Source organism: Ceratotherium simum, chromosome 22, assembly GCF_057802395.1.
Source record: "Ceratotherium simum simum isolate JZ-2026a chromosome 22, ASM5780239v1, whole genome shotgun sequence".
Classification (NCBI taxonomy): Eukaryota; Metazoa; Chordata; class Mammalia; order Perissodactyla; family Rhinocerotidae; genus Ceratotherium; species Ceratotherium simum.
In genome coordinates, this window is record NC_141921.1 from 11643971 (window position 1) to 11665017 (window position 21047).

Below are 21047 nucleotides of genomic sequence, written 5' to 3' on the forward strand. Positions count from 1 at the left end.
TTGAGTTTTTGGATGGGAGTGTTCGAGTATATATCCATCTATTAAGTCCATCTGGTCTCAGTTTTTTGTGTAACTCCGCTATATTTTCTTGTTGGACTTTCTTTCTAGGATGATCTATCAATTGATGTAAGTGGGGTAAAGCTTGAGGTCCCCTACTGTTGGCTGGGGTGTTGCTGTTAACTTCTCCTTTTATGTCTGTTAATAGTTGCTTTTGGCGTACTTTGGTGTGTTTCTGTGCTAGGTGCGTGAGTATATTTAGTGTGGTTAGTGTCCTCTTGGTGGAGTGTCCCTTTATCATTATATACTGCCCCCTTTGTCTCTCTCTTTTGCCTTTTCCTTTATCTTGAAGTCTACTTTGTCTGGATATAAGTATTAAAGGCACACCTGCTTTCTTTTTTGTTTGCACATCAGCTTGGAGTATCATCTGCCATTCCTTCACTCTGAGCTTATGTTTTGTTTTTGGACCTGCGTGAGTGTGTCTCCTGGAGTGCAACATATTCATATTACTGTCTTGTATTTTAATCCATCCAGCCACCTCTGTGTCTTTATTGGAGAATTCTGATCCATTTACATTTAGAGTGACTATTGATATAAGTGAAAAGGAATAATACTGGAACATTTTATCTCTTGTTTTCCAGTTGTTCTGTATTTCTCTTGATTCTCGTCCCCATGCGGTTTCAATACAGTTTGTTATTCTCTTATGATGGTTTTTCTCAGTTTTCTCTTTATTTACTCATTTGTGTCTTCTGTTCTGATTCATTGTTTAGTCATGGCTACCATGAGGTGTGTATAAAAGATCTTGTAGGATGAGAGCAATCCATTTTCTGTTCACGTCTTATCTCCTCAGTCTAAGCAGGGTTCTTATCCATTTCCTCTTTCCTCCATCTTTATTGTTAAGTCAAGCAACTTATTCCATTTTTGTGTTGTGAGTTTGTGATTAAAATGAAGTGATTATAGTTATTTTTGATGCTTTCTATTCCCTTTCTTATCCTTAATGTTATAATTAAGAGTTTGCTAACTTGTCCTTGGAGTAGAATGCTGCAATTTTCTGATCTCTGTCTGTTCTATTTATCTCCTTGTGCAAGTAAGCTTGTAAGTCTTTTCTTGTTTTTTCAGGTATGAGCAATCCTTCTTTTTTTGGACTCATTGGTTTCCTTCTTCAGTGGGTGTCTAATGGCGTATGGAACTCCTTCATCTTTTGTTTATATGGGAAAGTTTTATGTCTCCCTCTATATCTGAAGTTGATAGTTCTCATTGATAGAGTATTCTGGCTGACAAAGTTTTTGTCTCTTCTTGTGAATTTTGAATATACTCACCCTCTCTCTCTCCTAGCTCCTGTAAGGTTTCTGCTGAGAAATCTGCTGGAAAGCCTGATAGGGTTCCTTTTTAGATTTTATTTTCTTCCTGCCTTGCATGTCCTTAATATTTTTTTTTCTTTGTCATTGACTTTTGCCAGTTTTGCACTGATATGTGCCTTGAGAAAGTCTTTTACATTGATGTCATGGCTAGGAGTCTCTATTAGCTTCATTTACTTGTAATCTCTAGCTCCTTCCCCAGGCTCTTTGGGGCAAGTTCTCTAGCCATTATTTCTTCGAACAAGCTTTCTGCTCCTTTTCTCCCTTTCTTCTCCCTCTGGAATACTTGCAATCCTTAAGTTGTATTTCCTAATGGAGTCGCTAAGTTTTTCAGGAGAATTTCTTCATTTCTTTCTTAGTCTTCTATTCTCTCTCCTCCTCCATGTGTAGCATTTCTATATTTCTGTCCCCTCCAAATTATTAATTCTGTCCCCATAATAGCAGCTCTGTTTTTTTAAGTGATTCCAGAAAGTTTTCTTTATCTCTTTCATGGTAAGTTTTTCATCTGCAACATTAATATACTTGTTCCATGCTATTTGATGGGGCGGAATTTTTAGCTGTGGGCATAGTGGTAGAATCTGGTCACAGATTCCATCCCCCACTACTGGGGACAGGAGCTGTGTTTTCTGAGCTCCACCGCAACCCCTAGCCAATGTGCCTGTCCACTGAAGCGGCTGTACCAACAGGGCCCCTCTTGTGTTTCCCCACTGGCCACTTCTTGCCTCCTACACACTGTAGGCACAGGCACTCTGGCAGGGATCCCTTCTATTCCTAGCCGACTGGCCCATCTTAGGTGCAACCCACAGGGACGGAGGGGAAGGGATACTTTCTTTTTGCATGTGTGCTGCCACTCCTGTACTACACTGTCTGCCCTGCCTAGTGATGCTTGGCTTGGTGTGGATGCCCCTGCAATTGCTTTAGCAGCCTCAAGTGTAGAGTGTTCCCACAGGCTGGGAGGCAACTCCTCCAAGGAAAGCGCAAATGTCCCTGCAGAGGAGCTGCCTTTTCCCTGTTTCTTCATCTCAGGAGCTTTGGCAGGCTATACTGGCCACAATGTGGAAGTCCTATGCCACCTAGATCACTGCCACTGGGGAGGGAGTGGAGATCCACTCTACCTCTCCCTTCCACCTTGGCCTCCCAAAGGGTCCAGCACCCCACCTTCAGAGCATATAAGTGGCTGTGTGGATCTCTCAGATGTCCTATTGTGTTGTGTGAATGTCCTCTAATTTGGTTTTAGTGAATGTCTTTTTTTTGTATCTTAGGGAGAGACACTAAGAGAGAAGAAGCTCACTCTGCCATGACGTGCTGACAAAGTCCACTAGCTTGGGTTGTTTGTTTTTTATTGTTGAGATTTTAGAATGTTTCCAATATATTCTGGGATATTAACCCCTTATATCAGATTTGTATCATCTGCACATATTTTCTCTCATTCTGTAGGTTGTCCTTTTTACTCTTTTTTTTGATATTGTCTTTTCTTGCAACAACATTTTTTAGTTTTCATAGAAATCCAATTTGTCTGTTTTTTTCTTTGTCATTACCTTATTGCCTGAGGAGTGCTCATATCCAATAAGTTTCTTGCTAAATCCACATATCATGAAGCTTCTATTGTATGTTTTCTTCTAAGCAATTTTTATTGTTTTAGGTCTTACATTTAGGGCCTGGATCCATTCTTTTGTGAGTTAATTTTGTATATGGTATTAGATAACAGTCCAACTTTATACTCTTTGCCTGTCAGGGTGTCCAGTTTCTCCAAGCACCATTTGTTGAAAAAGCTTCTTTGTCCTTTCTCCATTGAACTGGCATTTTGGCAACCCTTTGTCAACAATCATTTGCTCCCAACCATATATGCCAGAGTTTATTTTTCTGAGCTCCCTAGTCTATTCATATATTCTATTAATATATAGTGTGTCTACCCTTCTGCAAGTAACCACACTTGCTTTGATTACTAATAGGTTTGTAGTAAAAGTTTTGAAATTTAGAACTATGAGTCTTCCGTGATTTTTTTCTTCTTTTTTCAAACTTTGTTTTTGCCTGGGTTTGGGGTCCCTTTGAGATTCCAGTATGAATTTTAGGATGGATTTTCTACTTTTTATTGTTATATGTTTTTAAGGCTATGAATCTCTTTCCTTTATTCACTGATTAAATAAATAAGTCCCAGGCCTTTGATAAACAATGTATTCATTATTATTTTTTCCAGAAATTCTGTAATTTTCTCTTTGTAGTTCCCTTTTCACCCAAAAAGGTGATTTAATTAAAGACTCTATAAATTTCTTACGTGGAAAAAACCTTTTTATTTTCTGATTTTTAAAAATTTCTAGATTTTATTGCATTACAATTCTAGAGAGCAGTGTTTGTAAGATTTCCTTTATGGAATCCTTATAAATGTTTTTCTTTAACTCTAATATAAGTGACTCAATTTTTTGTAAGTTTCTTCCATGTGTAGTCTTGAGAAGATATATATCTTCAATGATTAAGAATGGTGCTTGATATTTTTCTCCACTACCTTTCTGCCCTTATTATTTTGTTTAGATGTCTCTATATCTTAAATTCTTGTCCCACTTGACTTGTCCTGTACTGAGAGTGGTATGCAATAATGACTCCAAATTCAGTGTGATCTCTGCTTGTTTTTCCTTGCATGTCCCTATATAAGTTTCTGGGCTTTAAATAGGTACTGGCTAGAGTTTTATGTAGTGTGTGTATATACATTGCATACCTATTGATATCTTGTGATATCATGACTTTTAGCATTAGAAACTGACCTTGAGTTAAGGAGTTTTTTGATCAAATTCTGCTTCTCTGTCTGACATCAGGATTGCAACCCTGCTTTCTCGTCATTTCCAATTTCTGCCTGGTATATATCCTTGTCCATCTCTTTATTTTTAGCCTTTTTGAATTACTTTATTTTATGTGTTTTTCTTTGTATGTAGCTCATAGTTGGGTTTTGTTTCTTGAGCCAAGTTGAAAATGTTTTTATTTTAGTAAGCAAATCATTCCCATTCTTATTTATTGCAATGACTGACATGTTTTGTCTCGACATTGTCCTTTTATTTTGTTTTACTGTGTTTATTGTGTGATAATATCTGTGTTTATTAGTTTCCTAGGGCTGCCATAACAAATAACCACAGACTAGGTGGCTTAAAACAACAGAAATTTATTCTCTCCCAGTTCTGGAGGCTAGAAGTCCAAAGGCAAGGTGATGGCAGGTCCACGATCCCTCTTAGAAGGCTCTAGAGAAGAGTCCTCCCTTTGCCTCTTCCTCCCTTCTGGTGGTTGCCAGTAATCCTTGCCCTTCCTTGCCTTGCAGCTGTATCACTCTCAATTCTGCCTCTGTCCTCCTATTGTTGTCTTCCCTCTGTGTGTCTATCTTAGTCCATTCAGGCTGCTATAACGGAATACTAGAGATTGGGTGGTTTATAAACAACAGACATTTATTTCACAGAGTTCTGGAAGCTGGGAAGTCCAAGATCAATTTCTTGGGTAGATTTGGTGTCTGATGAAGGCTTGCTTCTGGTTCATCAATGACTGTGTTCTCATTATGTTTCCACATGGTGGAAGGGGTGAAGGAGCTCTCTGGTGTCCCATAAGAGCATGACTCCCATTCATGAGGGTTGTACCCTCATGACCTAATCACCTCCCACAGATCTCACCTGCAAAATACCATCACATTGGGGATTAGGTTTCAACATATAAATTTGGGAGTATATAAACATTCAGTGTATAGTAGTGTCCTGTGTCCAAATTTCCCTCTTCTTAAAAGTATACCCAGTCATTGAATTAGGGCCCACTCTTACCAAATATGCCATAATCTTGATTACATCTGTAAAGACCCTATTTCCAAGTAAGGCTACACTCACTGATTCTGGGTTGACATGAATTTTGTGGGTACATTATTCAATCTAGTATACTGTGTTTCTTTCTCTCTGTGTTATGTCTTCTTTGCTCTTTTTTTCCCTGTGTTTTATTGAGATCACATTGATTTATAGCATTGTGTTAATTTCAGTGTACATCATTATATTTTGACTTTTACGTAAACTGCATTGTGTTCACCACCAAAAGTTTAGTCTCCCTCTGGCACCATACATATGTGCCCCTTTGCTCCACTTTCGCCATCCTCCCACCATAGCCTTCCTCTGGTGACTATCAATCTGTTCTCCTTATTTATACATTTGTTTGTTTGTTGCTCTTGTACACATGACTGTAATCATACAATATTTGTCCTTCTATGTCTGATTTATTTTGCTTAGGATAATACCCTCAAGATCCCATCCATGTTGTTGCAAATGGCACTAGTTTTGTCTTTTTATTGGCTGAGTGGTATCTCCATTATACTCATATACTCACATCTTTATCCACTCATCTGTTGATGTCCACTTGGGTTGCTTCCAGCAATATTGTGAATAATGCTGCGATGAACATAGGGATGCATATATCCTTTTTGAATTAGTATTTTCATGATCTTTGGATAAATATCCATAAGTGCAATAGATGGATCATATGGTATTTCTATTTTTAATTTTTGAGAAATCTCCATTTTCCATAGTGGCTGCACCAGTTTGCATTCCCACGAGCAATGTACCAGAGTTCTCTTTTTCTCCACATCCTCTCCAACACTTGTTATTTTTTGTCTTTTTAATAATAGCCATTCTGATGGGTGTGAGGTGATATCTCAGTGTAGTTATGATTAGCATTTCACAAATAATTAGTGATATTGAAGATCTTTTCATGTGTCCTTTGGCCATCTGATTTTCTTCTTTGGAAAAATGTTTGTTCGTATCCTCTGCCTATTTATTGATTGGTTTGTTCAGTTTTTTTGTTGTTGAGTTGTATGAGTTCTTTAGATATTTTGGAAATTAACCCCTTATTGGATATATGATTTGTGAATATTTTCTCCCTGTTGGTGGGTTGCCTTTTCATTTTGTTGATGATTTCCTTTGCCATGAAGAAAATTTTTAGTTTGATGTAGTACCATTTGTTTGTTTTTTTTTTGTTCCCCTTGCCTGAGGAGAGGTAGTATTCAAAAGAATACTGCTAAGATTGATGCAAAAGAGCATACTGCCTGTTTTCTTCTAGGAGTTTTATGGTTTCAGGTCTTACGTTCAAGTCATTAATCCATTTTGAGTTAATTTTGTGGTATGGTGTAAGATAATCTACTTTCATTTTTTGCATGTGGCTGTCCAGTTTTCCCAACACCGTTTATTGAAAGGACTTTCCTCTCTCCACTGTATGTTCTTGGCTCCTTTGTCAAAGATTAACTGTCCATAGATGTGTGGGTTTATTTCTTGGTTCCCAATTCTGTTCCACGGATCTGTGTGTCTGTTTTTCTGCCAGTACCATGCTGCTTTGATCACTATGGCTCTGTAGTATATTTTGAATTCAAGGAGTGTGATACCTCCAGCTTTGTTCTTTTTTCACAGGATTGCTTTGGCTATTTGGGGTCTTTTGTTGTTCCACATAAATTTTAGCATTTTTTGTTTTACTTCCTTGGAAAATGTCAATGGGTATCTGATTAGGATTGTATTGAATCTGTAGATTGCTTTAGGTATTATGGGCATTTTAACTATGTTTGTTCTTCCATTACATGGGCATGGGATATCTTTCCATTTCTTTATGTTTTCTTCATGTTTTCTTCAATTTCTTTCAATAATGTCTTATAGTTTTCAGTGTGTAAGGTTTTCACCTCCTTGGTTGAATTTATTCCTAGGTATTTTATTCTTTTTGTTGTGATTGTAAATGGGATTGTATTCTTGATTTCTTTTCTTCGGCTAGTTCGTAGCCAGTGTATAGAAATGGAACTGACTTTTGTATGTTGATTTTGTACCCTACAACTTTCTTGTATTCAATTAATTATTTCTAATAGGTTTTTGGTGGACTCTTTAGGTTTTCTACATATAGAATCATGTCATCCACAAATAGGGGCTGTTTTACTTCTTCCTTTCCAATTTGAATTCCTGAATCCCTGGAATAAATTCCACTTTATGGTGTATGATTCTTTTAATGTATTGTATTTGATTTGCTAATATTTTGTTCAGGATTTTTTGCGTCTATATTCATCAGTGATATTGGCCAGTAATTTCCCTATTTTATGTTGTCCTTGTCTCATTTTGGTCAGCATAATGTTGGTCTCATAAAATGAGTTACAATGCATCCTCCCTCCTTTTAGATTTTTGGAAGAGTTTGAGAAGGATAGGGATTAAATCTTCTTTGAATGTTTGGTAGGATTCACCAGAGAAGCCATCTGATCCTGGACTTTTGTTTTCTGGGAGGGTTTTTATTACTCTTTCATCTCTTTACTTGTGATTGGTCTATTCAGATTCTCTATTTCTTCTTGATTCAGTTTTGGGAGGTTGTATGATTCTAAGAATTTATCCATTTCTTCTAGGCTATCTAATTTGTTGGCATATGGCTTTTGTTTTGTATTCTCTTTAATCCTTTGTATTTCTGTGGTATCCATTGTGATTTCTCCTCTTTATTTCTGATTTTATTTATTTGAGCCTTCTCTTTTTCTTAGTGAGTCTGGCTAAGCTTTTGTCAATTTTGTTTCTCTTTTGAAAGAACTGGCTCTTGGTTTTGTTGGTCCTTTCTATTGTTTTTTTTTAGTCTCTATTTTATTTATTTCTGCTCTGATTTTTATCATTTCCTTCCTTCTACTGACTTTGGAGTTCATTTGTTCTTCTGTCTCTATTTCTTTTAGGTATAGCATTAGATTGTTTTTTGAGATTTTTCTTGTTTCTTAATGTAGGCCTGTATTGCTATAAACTTCCCTATTGGTACTACTTTTGCTGCATCCTATAGGTTTTGGTATGTTATGATTTCATTTTCATTTCTCTCCAGGTATTTTTTGATTTCTCTTTTGATTTCTTCATTGATTGAATAGTTGTTCAGTACCACGTTGTTTAGTATCCACATATTTGTGACTTTTCTAGCTTTTTTCTTGTAGTTGATTTCTAGTTTCATGCCATTGTGGTCAGGAAAGATGCTTGATATGATTTCAATCTTCTTAAATTTATTGAGCTTGTTTTGTTTCCCAAAATATGGTCTATCCCTGAGAACCTCCGCTGCGTACTTGAGAAGAATGTGTATTCTTCTGCTTTTGGATGGCATGCTCTATGTATATCTATTAAGTCCATCTGGTCTATTGTTTCTTTTAAGACCACTGTTTCCTTGTTGACCCTCTGTCTGGATGATCTATCCATTGATGTAAGTGGGGTGTTGGGGTCTCCTACTATTATTGGGTTGCTGTTCCGTTCTCCTTTAGGTCTGTTAATAGTTGCTTTGTATATTTTGCTGCTCCTGTGTTAGGAGCATACAAGTTCGATCACCTGGTATGATCTGTATCCCTAAAAATTTCATCCTAGTTCTCCTCCTGGGAATTTTGCTTTGTTCTTTCCTCTTGTACCTTGGTGACTGTAGTCTTTCAAGATATGTGTATGTGGAAGCAGAAGAGGCAGGCAACCATTTTGCTATTTTTCTAGAAGGCCCCAAGCTATCCTTTTGTCTTTTGCAGAAGAAGTTACTCATCTGTAAGTTCTCTATTTCATTGTTTTTCTAATCAGTGGTCTGTAAAATGTCTTATTTTTTTCTTTCACCCAGGTTCTGGTGCATTGGAAATGGGGACTTGATCCCTAGACTTGCATTTAGAGCTTGATTGGTTGGGCTCAAGCGGGCTCCTCTTCTGAGGGACCTGAGTGAGCAGCTGCATCATTTAAGCCTCATTGTGGATATTCTCTCCCATCCCCTTATGCACTCCTCAGGACTGGCTTTGGATTTTGAACACAGTACTAAATGATACACACTGTAGGTGAGTTTAGTAAATATGGACCGAGGACATTTTTAAGTACTGAGGCCCTAGAAAAATGTTGAAGATTTGGTATGGGTCTTGCCCTCAGTGAGCTCACACTCTAGTACAGGAGCCAGGCGCTGTAGAGACAATTGCAGTATGAGATGGTGAGTGTGATGAGAGAGATATGTACTGGCTCCAGAGAGACTTAGAAGACAGGCACCTAGCCAGGTGTGGGGACTCAAGGAGACTTCCTGAGAGAGCTGACATTAAGCTGCCTGTTACAGGATGGGTGGCAGTTAGCCAGCTGGAAAACTTCTACCCCCTTTTGCTAGACTCTAGCATATCTTGCTGTTAATGAAGCCCAGGTTATGAATTTGCCTCTCAGACATGCTGTTTGCAGAAAAATCACATGTCCCTGATATAAACCACACTCTTCACCCCAGCTTGATATTTCACATATCATTGTTTTGCCAGTCAGAGGGGCAGAAAGATAGAAATGCTAAGGGCAACCTAGCCCCATGACTAGTGGGAAAACACCATATTTCAAATGCAAAAGTCACTTCAAGTAGAACATTTGTAAAGGTAAATTAGAATTCATGTACATATAGTAGAGATCTCACTTTTTTTTGTCTTTAGTGATGACAGCTAATGTTTTAATGCTTCAAATAATTTTTTTTAATTGACGTTTTAATGGTTTCTAACATTGTGAAATTTTGGGTTGTACATTTTTGTTTGTCCATCACCATATATATGACTCCCTTCATCCCTTGTGCCCACCCTCCACCCCCGCTGCCCCTGGTAACCACAGTCCAGTTTTCTCTGTCCATGTGTTGGTTTATATTCCACATATGAGTGAGATCATACAGTGTTTGTCTTTCTCTTTCTGGCTTATTTCACTTAACATAATACGCTCCAGGCCCATCCATGTTTTGCAAATGGGACGATTTTGTCTTTTTTTATGACTGAGTAGTATTCCATTGTATATATATACCACATTTTCTTAATCCAATCGTCAGTTGAGGGACACTTAGGTTGCTTCCACTTCTTGGCTATGGTGAATAATGCTGCAATGAACATAGGGGTGCATAAGCCTCTTTGGATTGTTGATTTCAGGTTCGTTGGATAGATTCCCAGTAGTGGGATGGCTGGGTCATAGGGCATCTCCATTTTTAATTCTTTGAGGAATCTCCATACCGTTTTCCATAGAGGCTGCACCAATTTGCATTCCCACCAGCTGTGTATGAGGGTTCCTGTTTCTCCAAATCCTCTCCAACATTTGTTGTTTTTTGTCTTGGTGATTATAGCCATTCTAACGGGCATGAGGTGGTAGCTTAGTGTTGTTTTGATTTGCATTTCCCTGATGATTAGTGATGTTGAGCATCTTTTCATGTGCCTATTGGCCATCTGTATATCTTTCTTGGAGAAGTGTCTCTTCATTTCCTCTGCCCATTTTTTGATCGGGTTGTTTGTTTTTTTGTTGTTCACTTGTGTGAGTTCTTTATATATTATGGAGATCAACCCCTTGTCAGATGTATGTTTTGCAAATATTCTCTCCCAGCTGGTTGGTTGTCTGTTCATCTTGATTCTGGTTTCATTTGTCTTATAAAAGCTCTTTAATCTGATAAAGTCCCACTTGTTTATTTTTTCTTTAGTTTCCCTAGTCTGGGTAGGCATGTCATCTGAAAAGATTCCTTTAAAACCAATGTCAAATAGTGTGTTGCCTATATTTTCTTCTATGAGTTTTATAGTTTCAGGTCCCACCTTCAGGTCTTTGATCCATTTTGAGTTAATTTTTGTGAATGGCGATAGCACATGGTCCACTTTCATTCTTTTGCATGTGGCTGTCCAGTTTTCCCAACACCATTTATTGAAGAGACTTTCCTTTCTCCATTGCATGTTCTTAGCACCTTTGTCAAAAATTAGCTGTCCGTATATGTGTGGTTTTATTTCTGGGCTTTCAATTCTGTTGCATTGATCTGTGTGTCTGTTTTTGTACCAGTACCATGCTGTTTTGATTACTATTGCTTTGTAGTATGTTTTGAAGTCAGGGATTGTGATGCCTCCTGCTTTGTTCTTTTTTCTTAGGATTGCTTTAGCTATTCGGGGTCTTTTATTGCCCCATATAAATTTTAGTATTCTTTTTTCTATTTCTGTGAAGAATGTCATTGGGATTCTGATTGGGATTGCATTGAATCTGTAGATTGCTTTAGGTAATATAGACATTTTAACTATGTTTATTCTTCCAATCCACGTGCATGAGATATCTTTCCATTTCTTTATGTCATCATGGATTTCTTTCAATAATGTCTTATAGTTCTCATTGTATAGGTCCTTCACCTCCTTGGTAAGATTTATTCCTAGGTATTTTATTGTTTTTGATGCAATTGTAAATGGTATTATCTTTTTGAGCTCTCTTTCTGTTAGTTCATTATTAGCATACAGAAATGCAACTGATTTTTGTAGATTGATTTTGTACCCTGAAACTTTGCTGTAGTTGTTGATTGTTTCTAATAGTTTTCCAACAGATTCTTTAGGGTTTTCTATATATACAATCATGTCATCTGCAAATAGTGAGAGTTTCACTTCCTCGTTACCTATTTGTATTCCTTTTATTCCTTTTTCTTGCCTAATTGCTCTGGCCAAAACCTCCAGTACTATGTTGAACAGCAGTGGTGAGAGTGGGCAGCCCTGCCTCATTCCTGTTCTCAGAGGAATGGCTTTCAGTCTTTCCCCGTTGAGTATGATGTTGGCTGTGGGTTTGTCATATACGGCCTTCATTATGTTGTGGTACTTTCCTTCTATTCCCATTTTATTGAGAGTTTTTATCATAAATGGATGTTGTATCTTGTCAAATGCCTTCTCTGCATCTATTGAGATGATCACGTGGTTTTTATTCTTTGTTTTGTTGATGTGATGTATCACGTTGATTGATTTGCAGATGTTGAACCATCCCTGCGTCCCTGGTATAAATCCCACTTGATCATGGTGTATGATCTTTTTAATGTATTGTTGTATTCGGTTTGCCAATATTTTGTTGAGGATTTTTGCATCAATGTTCATCAGCGATATTGGCCTGTAATTTTCTTTCTTTGTATTGTCTTTGTCTGGTTTTGGTATCAGGGTGATGTTGGCCTCGTAGATTGATTTAGGAAGTGTTCCATCTTCCTCTATTTTTTGGAATAGTTTGAGAAGGAAGGGTATCAAATCTTTGAATGTTTGGTAAAATTCACTGGAGAAGCCATCTGGTCCTGGACTTTTATTTTTTGGGAGGTTTTTGATTACTATTTCAATCTCTTTACTTGTTATTGGTCTTTTCAGCTTCTCCATTTCTTCTTGGTTCAATTTTGGGAGGTATAAGTCTAAGAATTTATCCATTTCTTCTAGATTGTCCAATTTGTTGACATATGATTTCTCATAGTATTCTCTTATGATCCTCTGTATTTCCATGGTATCCGTTGTAATTTCTCCTCTTTCATTTCTAATTTTATTTACTTGAGCCTTTTCTCTTTTTTCTTAGTAAGCCTGGCTAAGGGTTGTCGGTTTTGTTTATCTTCCTGAGGAACCAACTCTTTGTCTCATTAATCCTTTCTACTGTTTTTTTGGTCTCAATATCATTTATTTCTGCTCTGATTTTTATTATTTCTCTCCTTCTGCTGGATTTGGGCTTTGTTTGTTCTTCTTTTTCTAGTTCTGTTAGGTGTAATTTAAGGTTGCCTATTTGGGCTTTTTCTTGTTTGCTAAGGTGGGCTTGTATCGCTATGAGTTTCCCTCTCAGGACCGCTTTTGCTGCATCCCATATGGTTTGATATGGCATGTTATCATTTTCGTTTGTTTCCAGATAATTTTGATTTCTCCTTTAATTTCATCAATGATCCATTGGTTGTTCAGTAGCATGTTGTTTAATCTCCACATTTTTGTCACTTTCCCAGTTTTTTTTTCATGGTTCATTTCCAGTTTCATAGCCTTATGGTCTGAAAAGATGCTTGTTATGATTTCAATCTTCTTAAATTTATTGAGGCTTGCTTTGTTTCCCAACATATGTTCTATCCTAGAGAATGTTCCATGCGTGCTTGAGAAGAATGTGTAGTCAGCTGTTTTTGGATGGAGTGCTCTGTACATGTCTACTAGGTCCATCTCGTCCAGTTTTTCATTTAAGTCTACTGTTTCTTTATTGACTTTTTGTCTGGATGATCTATCCATTGTTGTAAGTGGGGTGTTAAGATCCCCTACTATTATTGTGTTGTTGTTGATGTCTCCTTTTAGGTTTGTTAATAGTTGCTTTATGTACATTGGTGCTCCTATGTTGTGTGCATATATATTTATAAGTGTTATGTGTTCTTGATGGAGTGTCCCTTTTTTCATTATATATTTCCCTTCCTTGTCTTTCTTCACCTGTTTTATCTTGAAGTCTACTTTGTCTGATATGAGTATGGCAACACCTGCTTTCTTTTGTTTGCCATTAGCTTGGAGTATTGTCTTCCACCCTTTCACTCTGAGCCTGTGCTTGTCTTTAGTGCTAAGATGTGTTTCCTGAAGGCAGCATATTGTTGGGTCTTGCTTTTTAATCCATCCTGCCACTCTGTATCTTTTGATTGGAGAGTTCAATCCATTTACATTTAGGGTAATTATTGATATATGAGGGCTTAATGTTGCTGTTGTGTCACTTATTTTCTGGTTCTTTTGCATTTCCTTTGTTTCTTGTCCCATTTGTTTTGGACTGCCAATTCAGTTTGGTTGTTCTGTCTTATGACTCTTCTAGTTTTCTCTTTGTTTATCATATGTGGTTTTGGTTTGATTATTTGTTTAGTGGTTACCTTGAGGTTTGGGCAAAAAATCTTGTGTATGAGATAGTCCATTATCTGATGGCCTCCTATTTCCTTATACTAAGTCAATTCAATCACTTTCCTCTTCCCCTTCTAAGTCTTTCTTGTTATACCTTATTCTATCTTGTGTGGTGGCTGTGTGTTTACAGTGATGAGGTTAAATTTATTTTTGGTGAGTTTCTTCCTTTGATCTTTGAATTTAGTATTTAAGTGGTTGCTAACCTATTCCGGTAAAGATCTACTATTTTTCTGAGTTTGTCTACCTACTTTTCTCCTTGCTCCAAGCTTTGTATTCCCTTTCTCTTCTTTTTTTTCAGGCCTAAGGGCCTTCTTGTGTATTTCTTGTAGTGGGGGTCTCATGGCCATGAACTCCCTTAGCTTTTGTTTATCTGGGAGAGTTACTATTTCTCCATCATATTTGAAGGATATTTTTGCTGGATAGAGTATTCTTGGCTGAAAGTTTTTGTCTTTCAGTATTTTGAATATATCATTCCAGTCTCTTCTAGCCTGTAAAGTTTCTGTTGAGAAATCCACTGAGAGCCTGATGGGAGTTCCTTTGTACATTATTTTTTGTTTTTGTCTAGCTGCCCTTAATATTGTTTCTTTGTCATTGACCTTGGCTAGCCTTACCACTAGGTGTCGTGGTGAAGGCCTTTGTCTGTTAATATATAGGTGTCCTGTTGGCTTCGCTTACTGGTATTTCCTGCTCCTTCCCCAGATTTGGGAAATTCTCAGCTATTATTTCCTTGAATAGGCTCTCTGTTCCTCTTTCCCTTTCTTCTCCCTCAGGAATACCTATAATTCTTATGTTACATTTTCTAATAGAGTCAGATATTTCTCGGAGTCTTTCTTCATTTCATTTTAGCCTTAGCTCTCTCTCTTCTTCCATCTGGAGTATATCCGTATTCCTATCCTCTAAAGTGCTAATTCTTTCCTCCGTATTGTCAGCTCTGTTCTTTAAAAATTCCAGATTCTCCTTTATCTCCTCCATTGCGTTCTTTACCTCCATCAGCACTGATTGGTTTTTCTTTATGATTTCAATCTCTTTTGTGAAGAAACTCCTAATCTCATTGAATTGTTTGTCTGTGTTGTCTCGTATTTCGTTGAGTGTTTTTATGATAGCTATTTTGAAATCTCTGTCATTTAGATTATGGATTTCTGTGTCTTCAGGGTTGATTTCTGGGTGCTTGTCATTTTGTTTCTGGTCTGATGATGTCATATATTTTTGCATTGTGGTCCCTGTGTTGGTTTTGTTTTTCCTCATCCAGGAAATCTCGGTAAAGGGCTGTGTAGTCTAAGCCCCCTGCGCTCTGCCCCGGTTTTTCTGCTGCGATCCACAGTTTTTTTTTTTCCCCCCCGCTGCGATCCACAGGTCCGGTCGTTTGTTCAGGTCTGCCACGGTTCGTTTGGTCTGGTCTGTCGGGGGTCTCTTGGTCTGGTCTGCCACGGATCGCTAGGTCTGGTCTGGTCGGTTGAGCTGCAGGGTCTGGTTTGCGGGGAGGGGGGAGCTCTCCCCTTTGTCCTCTGGGTCCCTGACGTGGGAGGCTTCTCATTTGCCCCTCTTTATCCGCTCTCTGGGGTGCTCAGATGTTGATGGTAGCCCTGAGGCTCTTCTGAGTCCTCTGTGCGGGAGTTTCCCACTGGCTGAGAGAGTCCAAAGAGCTATGGTTTCCCCGCCGAGGGCCGCCCCTCGCCCCTCTCTGGGAGCCACTCAGACCAGGATCGCTGATCTGATGGGGAGGGAGAGGAATTCTCCTTACCTCTCCCCACTTCCTCTGGGGGCCCAGCATGTTCCGCTCTCAGATGTGCAGCAGTGTGGATCTTTCCGCTCTAGCTTTTCACTGTCTGGGATTCCGTTGTTGGTCTGTGACTGTTCCTTTTGTTGTATCTTGTCGGGGGAAGAGTTCATGGGAAAGCTCACTCCGCCATGATGCTGACATCACTTTTTATGTGATGCGAGATCTCACTTTTTATGAGGAAATAATAGACATATCCTACCATAAATTACAGGTATAATCCATATAGTACAAAATGCTCTGTTGATAAGTCATTTTTTATTCATTCATTGAATTTGGAAACACTCTATACCACCTCCCAACATTAATTAGATATTTTAACCTTGATTTGGATGGATGTATATACAACTAAAATATTGATGTTTCTCATTCTTGTTTGGCTGATGTGAAATGTGAAAACAATAACGACATCTTTGCCAGATGAGAAAATGAAGTCCAGAAGATCTGTTAACTACCACTTATTGTAATGAGAGAAATGGCAATAATGTTACAGAGAATAAAATGTTTGTGTTCTACAGTGTGGCCTTAAAGTTACATTTAATGAAGTTTGTACATAGCATTTGGAGAATTTATAATTCTTTTCGACAGATAATAAAACCACACTGCAAAGAACAATTTCTGGAAAAGCTGGGAAGTTGTTCAATGTCTCCATTTGGCTCTTTGTCAGCCCACTTCTGCTTTGGGTTAAAAGTCTTCTCTTCTTTTTGCACCAGGGCTGAGATGGACAACATTGTTTTTTTTAACTGTGCAAAGTGCCAGGCTAAGCAGAATTACTCTTTTTATTCTGGGATTGAGGAGGAAAGAGTCCAAAATTAAAATTTCACATTAACTAATGGCCAAAGCCTGCATTTAAATTAAGTAATCAGAAAAGCAAATAAAAATACAATAAAGCAAATAGACTAAATACATGCAGTCATTTTATTGAACCAAACTGACCAGCTAGGATGCAAATAAAAGACTTTATTCTTCTCCCACTGACACTTCAACTTGCTGTGTGAGAAAAGTTATTTTCATCTCTGGGGTGTAATCTTGAGTGAATCTCAGAGAGTTCTCATCAATTTAAATCACAAGAGCAGCCTCATTTCAGTAATTAAGTGTCTGGACCAGTGTCATAATAAAAATTTCAAATTCTCATCCACTTGGAGCATCTCCCTTCATCCAGCTCCTCTGAGTCTGGAAGCCATTGGTGGATGAGGGGTTGTGGTGGCTTCTCCTTACTGACAAGCTCCTCCCCTGCCCAGTAGCTGCTGTTTATGACCCTTCTAGAAACGGGCCCAAGAGGGAGAGGGGATAAGGAGAAAGGAGCTGGTACTGTTGTGATCTTGCCCTCTGAGCTTGGTGGATAGTCAATATTTGCTTTTACTCTCGATGGGAGCATCTGTGGGATTCTTGGGGATTCCCTCACTGGGACTTTGCAATGGGGATTCAAGGAGCAAAGGAATTCTTGTCCTAGATCAGAGTTCCTTTCAAGCTGATTCCGGAACTCTTCCTCCTGTGGATTCATTGGCCTACAGGACACACTGGAGCATTCCTTCCTTGCCCTGCTGCTCTCCCTTGCCCCTCTGTCTGTTCTGAGTCACAGCCTTATTATCAGGATAGTGCTCCCCAAACTCCAGGGAGCACATGTAAGATGATCCAAGTGACCCTTCTGAAGCCCCCCTTTGCTTAACATGTTGGGGAGCAACCTCCTCCATTCTCCATGGCACTCCGTCATTCTGACAATTCTCTTTAAAGGATTTTTTTTTCTCTCAAAACTCTTAAGCCTCCTCTCTTCAATCCTCGTACATTCTTGATTTATATGATGAGCTAAGGGTTGCAAAACTGGTGTTCAGAAATCTCCTTAGCAAATCCTCTACCATTAGCTTAGCACCCTCCATTTATAATGAGGATATTTGGCACCTGTTTGGTTCCTCTTCCTCTAGGACCTCAGCTGATCCTAACGCAGAAAAATCCCATTTTAACATTTTGTTACGTAAACCAATTAGCAAGTGGCTTTAACCTTACGATGATATTTCCCAGGAACAAACATCAAATGAAAAAAAAATCACTATTTACAAACTGGCTATGGAGTCTGAGTTCCCTCCCTCCCTCCCTTGTCCTCACAGGAACGAGCTGGGTGAGATGTCATAAACCACAATGTGCATCAGGGAGTCACTCCGATTGGTGCCTCCAGTCCATCCATTTCCAGAGAACTCTGCAAGTTCATTACCTTCACAGACGGATGCTCCTTGCCTGCAGGTTTTTGCATTCTTTTCCTAAAGGTTCCTAGAAACCATGGGATCCTGCGACCACAGTGATGAAGACCAGCAGGTTTCTCAACTCTTGGAGGAATTAAAAGACAATCCTAAGTACAGTTCGCTTAGGATTGGGCAGCTGTTAAGAGCTCAGTGGGTAACGCCTTGATCAGATTTGGGTTTCAGAGACTTCCCCCAAGGGACATAGCCATGTGCAGCAAAGCTATGCCCAGAACCCATGTTGCCAGAATCCCAACCCAGGGTTTCTCCCATTGTGGGACACTGTTTCTCACATAATTGACTGAGTTTCAGATCCAAATGAGACTTCATGGGAGATGAGCACCATTGTCTTTATCTAGATGGCCTAAGGAGGGTCTTTGGCTTCATGGTCATAATAATACCACCCTCATAAGTGTGTAGCATTTAATAGTTTACAGAGAGGTTTCAAACAAAGTCTCTCATTTTTTCTCCCACGGAACATGATCTCAGCAGACACTATACAGTGCTTGGCAGTTTACAAACATTTTCAAATACTTTTGGTGTAGCCAAAACTCACTGGAGAACCCCAATGTGCAGATGAGCAGAGCTAGAACTCACACAGAGGTACCAAGCCTGGAGTCCAGTGCTCTTCAGAACAACACAGGTTTCTGAGCAGGGCAAGTGGGAGGCAGAGGGGTCACATGAGACACACTTCACTTATCTCCATTGGTGCTCTATTGACTCTTTCCCTTAGAAACAAGCTGACAGGATTGTTTGTTGCAAACACTAACAACCTGTCACTTACTGTGACCTTGTTGACAGATCCAGAATTAATTTACCAGAATTATTTCTGGTAATCAAAGAATCCTCAAATTCTCTCTCCTCTTTCTTTTTTAAAAAAACTCCAAACCATATGGATATTTGCCAAAATTCATTAGCTTCCATATATGAACAGCACCAACAGAAAGTTTCCATTGGGTCTGTATGATAGAACTATGATTCTGTTCTTATGCACCCAAACTGTCTCTCATGGGTGCTTAATAGTACATTAGTAGATATATAAGTAATTTCCAGAAGTAGCAGACAATCTAAGCATGGCTTACCATTTTCACATGATACCAATAGCTCCTTAAGATAGAATCATGTATTAAATAGATCATTGTTTGAATACTAACGTACCACCACACCTCATCTTCCCACGGGTCCTTCGCTGCTGGTATCAGCTACAGCACACACACAGTTCTGTCGGGAGCTAGCTCTTTCCCTTTAAGAAGAGAAGTCTTACTGAAAAGTGGTGTACTGGGAGCTCACAACTTGCTCTTTCTCTTGCGATCTCTTCATTTCCTTTCTTTTTCAGGAATAAATGTGGTTCTCAGTGTTTGGGGTCTTCACCACAATCCTGCCATCTGGGAAAACCCAAAGGTATGACCATCTTACATGTAAGCACTTCAAAGAACTAGTGCTGTGTAAGTCACTTTTTGTTAGATACACATAGAAGTGGCAAATGTCACAAAGCAAGCAAAAATAAACATAAAAACCAAGAATGTAAAACTTTTCCACCAAAGGAAAACTGTTCTCTTCCCCTATTCCTACTTTCTCTTTGCTTTGAATGAACAGATTGGCATAATGCCACACAACCTGCTCTAAATTGCCACATTCTGTACAGAACTCATTTACTTAACAAGCTCTACCAAGCGCTTACCTAGATATCTGCAAGAGTGTAGACTCCTAATAGTAATTCTGGCAACACAGACTCCCTTTGCTGGGTGTAACAATCAGGGTTCTGGTAGGAAATGATGACACACTCAAGTTGGGCAATTTGAGGAGAGTTTTATAAAGGAGCTATTTACAAAGGTAGGCGTAAGGTTTAGGAGAAACAAAATGGAGCAAACAACTGCGGAAGTGCTTACCACTTCTAGGTCTGCTGGGACACAGGAGGGAGAGTTACAAACCTGGAGAGAGACTGCTGCTGGGAAAGACCATGAGACAGGAGTTGTGGTTTCAGTAGAGCCTGCAGCCAACCTGAGGCAGCCTGGTAGGGTGGGGCCCTGGGATAAACAAGCCAACCACTCTCTCCTCCAACCCTCCAGTTTGCCTATTAATGTCGTTTTTTGGCAAAACCCAACAGGAAACCATGTGGGTCAGCTTCTTAGAGCCCAGAACAGGATGGGAAATGGAGGAGAGAGGATCTGGAGAGGCTAAAAGAAGATGTGTGTAGCATACCTGAGTTCCTTGATTCAACGTTCTTGAAACTCTAAACACTTACAACATGTACAGACATATCCTTTTACATAAGCTTCTAGTTTTAAGATCTGTTACATGTAATGGGAAGTTGGACCGCATGTCTCAGTAACAACTGATCACATAATCATTTTGGCTTAACTTCTAAATGGGTGCACGCTTACCTCCAACGTGGAAATAATACCACTGACCATTGTATTTCTGGTCTCCCCCTACTTAGATGGGTAGCAGACTAGTCCACCGGGAGGCCAGACAAGGTCTGCAGGTCTAGAGTTACTCTGTCCAGTGTGGTAGCCATTAGCCACCTGTGTCTACTGAGCACTTGAAATGTGCCTAGTTAGAACTGAGATGTGCTGGAAATGTAAACCACACGCTGGATTTTGAAGACATAGTACAAGAAAAGGTGAATGTTTCCATAATAATTATTTACATTGAGTGCATTTGGGAATGATGATATTTTCTGTATAATAAATCCTATTATTAAAATTAATTTTGCCTTTTAAAAATGTGGCTACCAGAACACTTGAAATTACATTTATGGCTCACAGTATATTTCTGTTCATCAGTGCTAAGTAATAGCTTAAGACATGTGTTAATGGTGTTCTGGATATGGTGGTGGGGTTGCCCTCTCATTTCAAGACTTTGACCCCTTGAGCTTCTCTTGGACTGATTCTGATCAGAGACACCCCACATCCTTCTTACCATTTTCAGCTGGACCAAGGTGAGGACAGTATGAAATTGCTAAAAATACACAAAAATCTTAACTTGGGAACAGCTTTCTCCCTTTAGTCCCTCAGGTGGAACCCCATCTTCTCACCTGAGCATGAGGTAGATCTTGG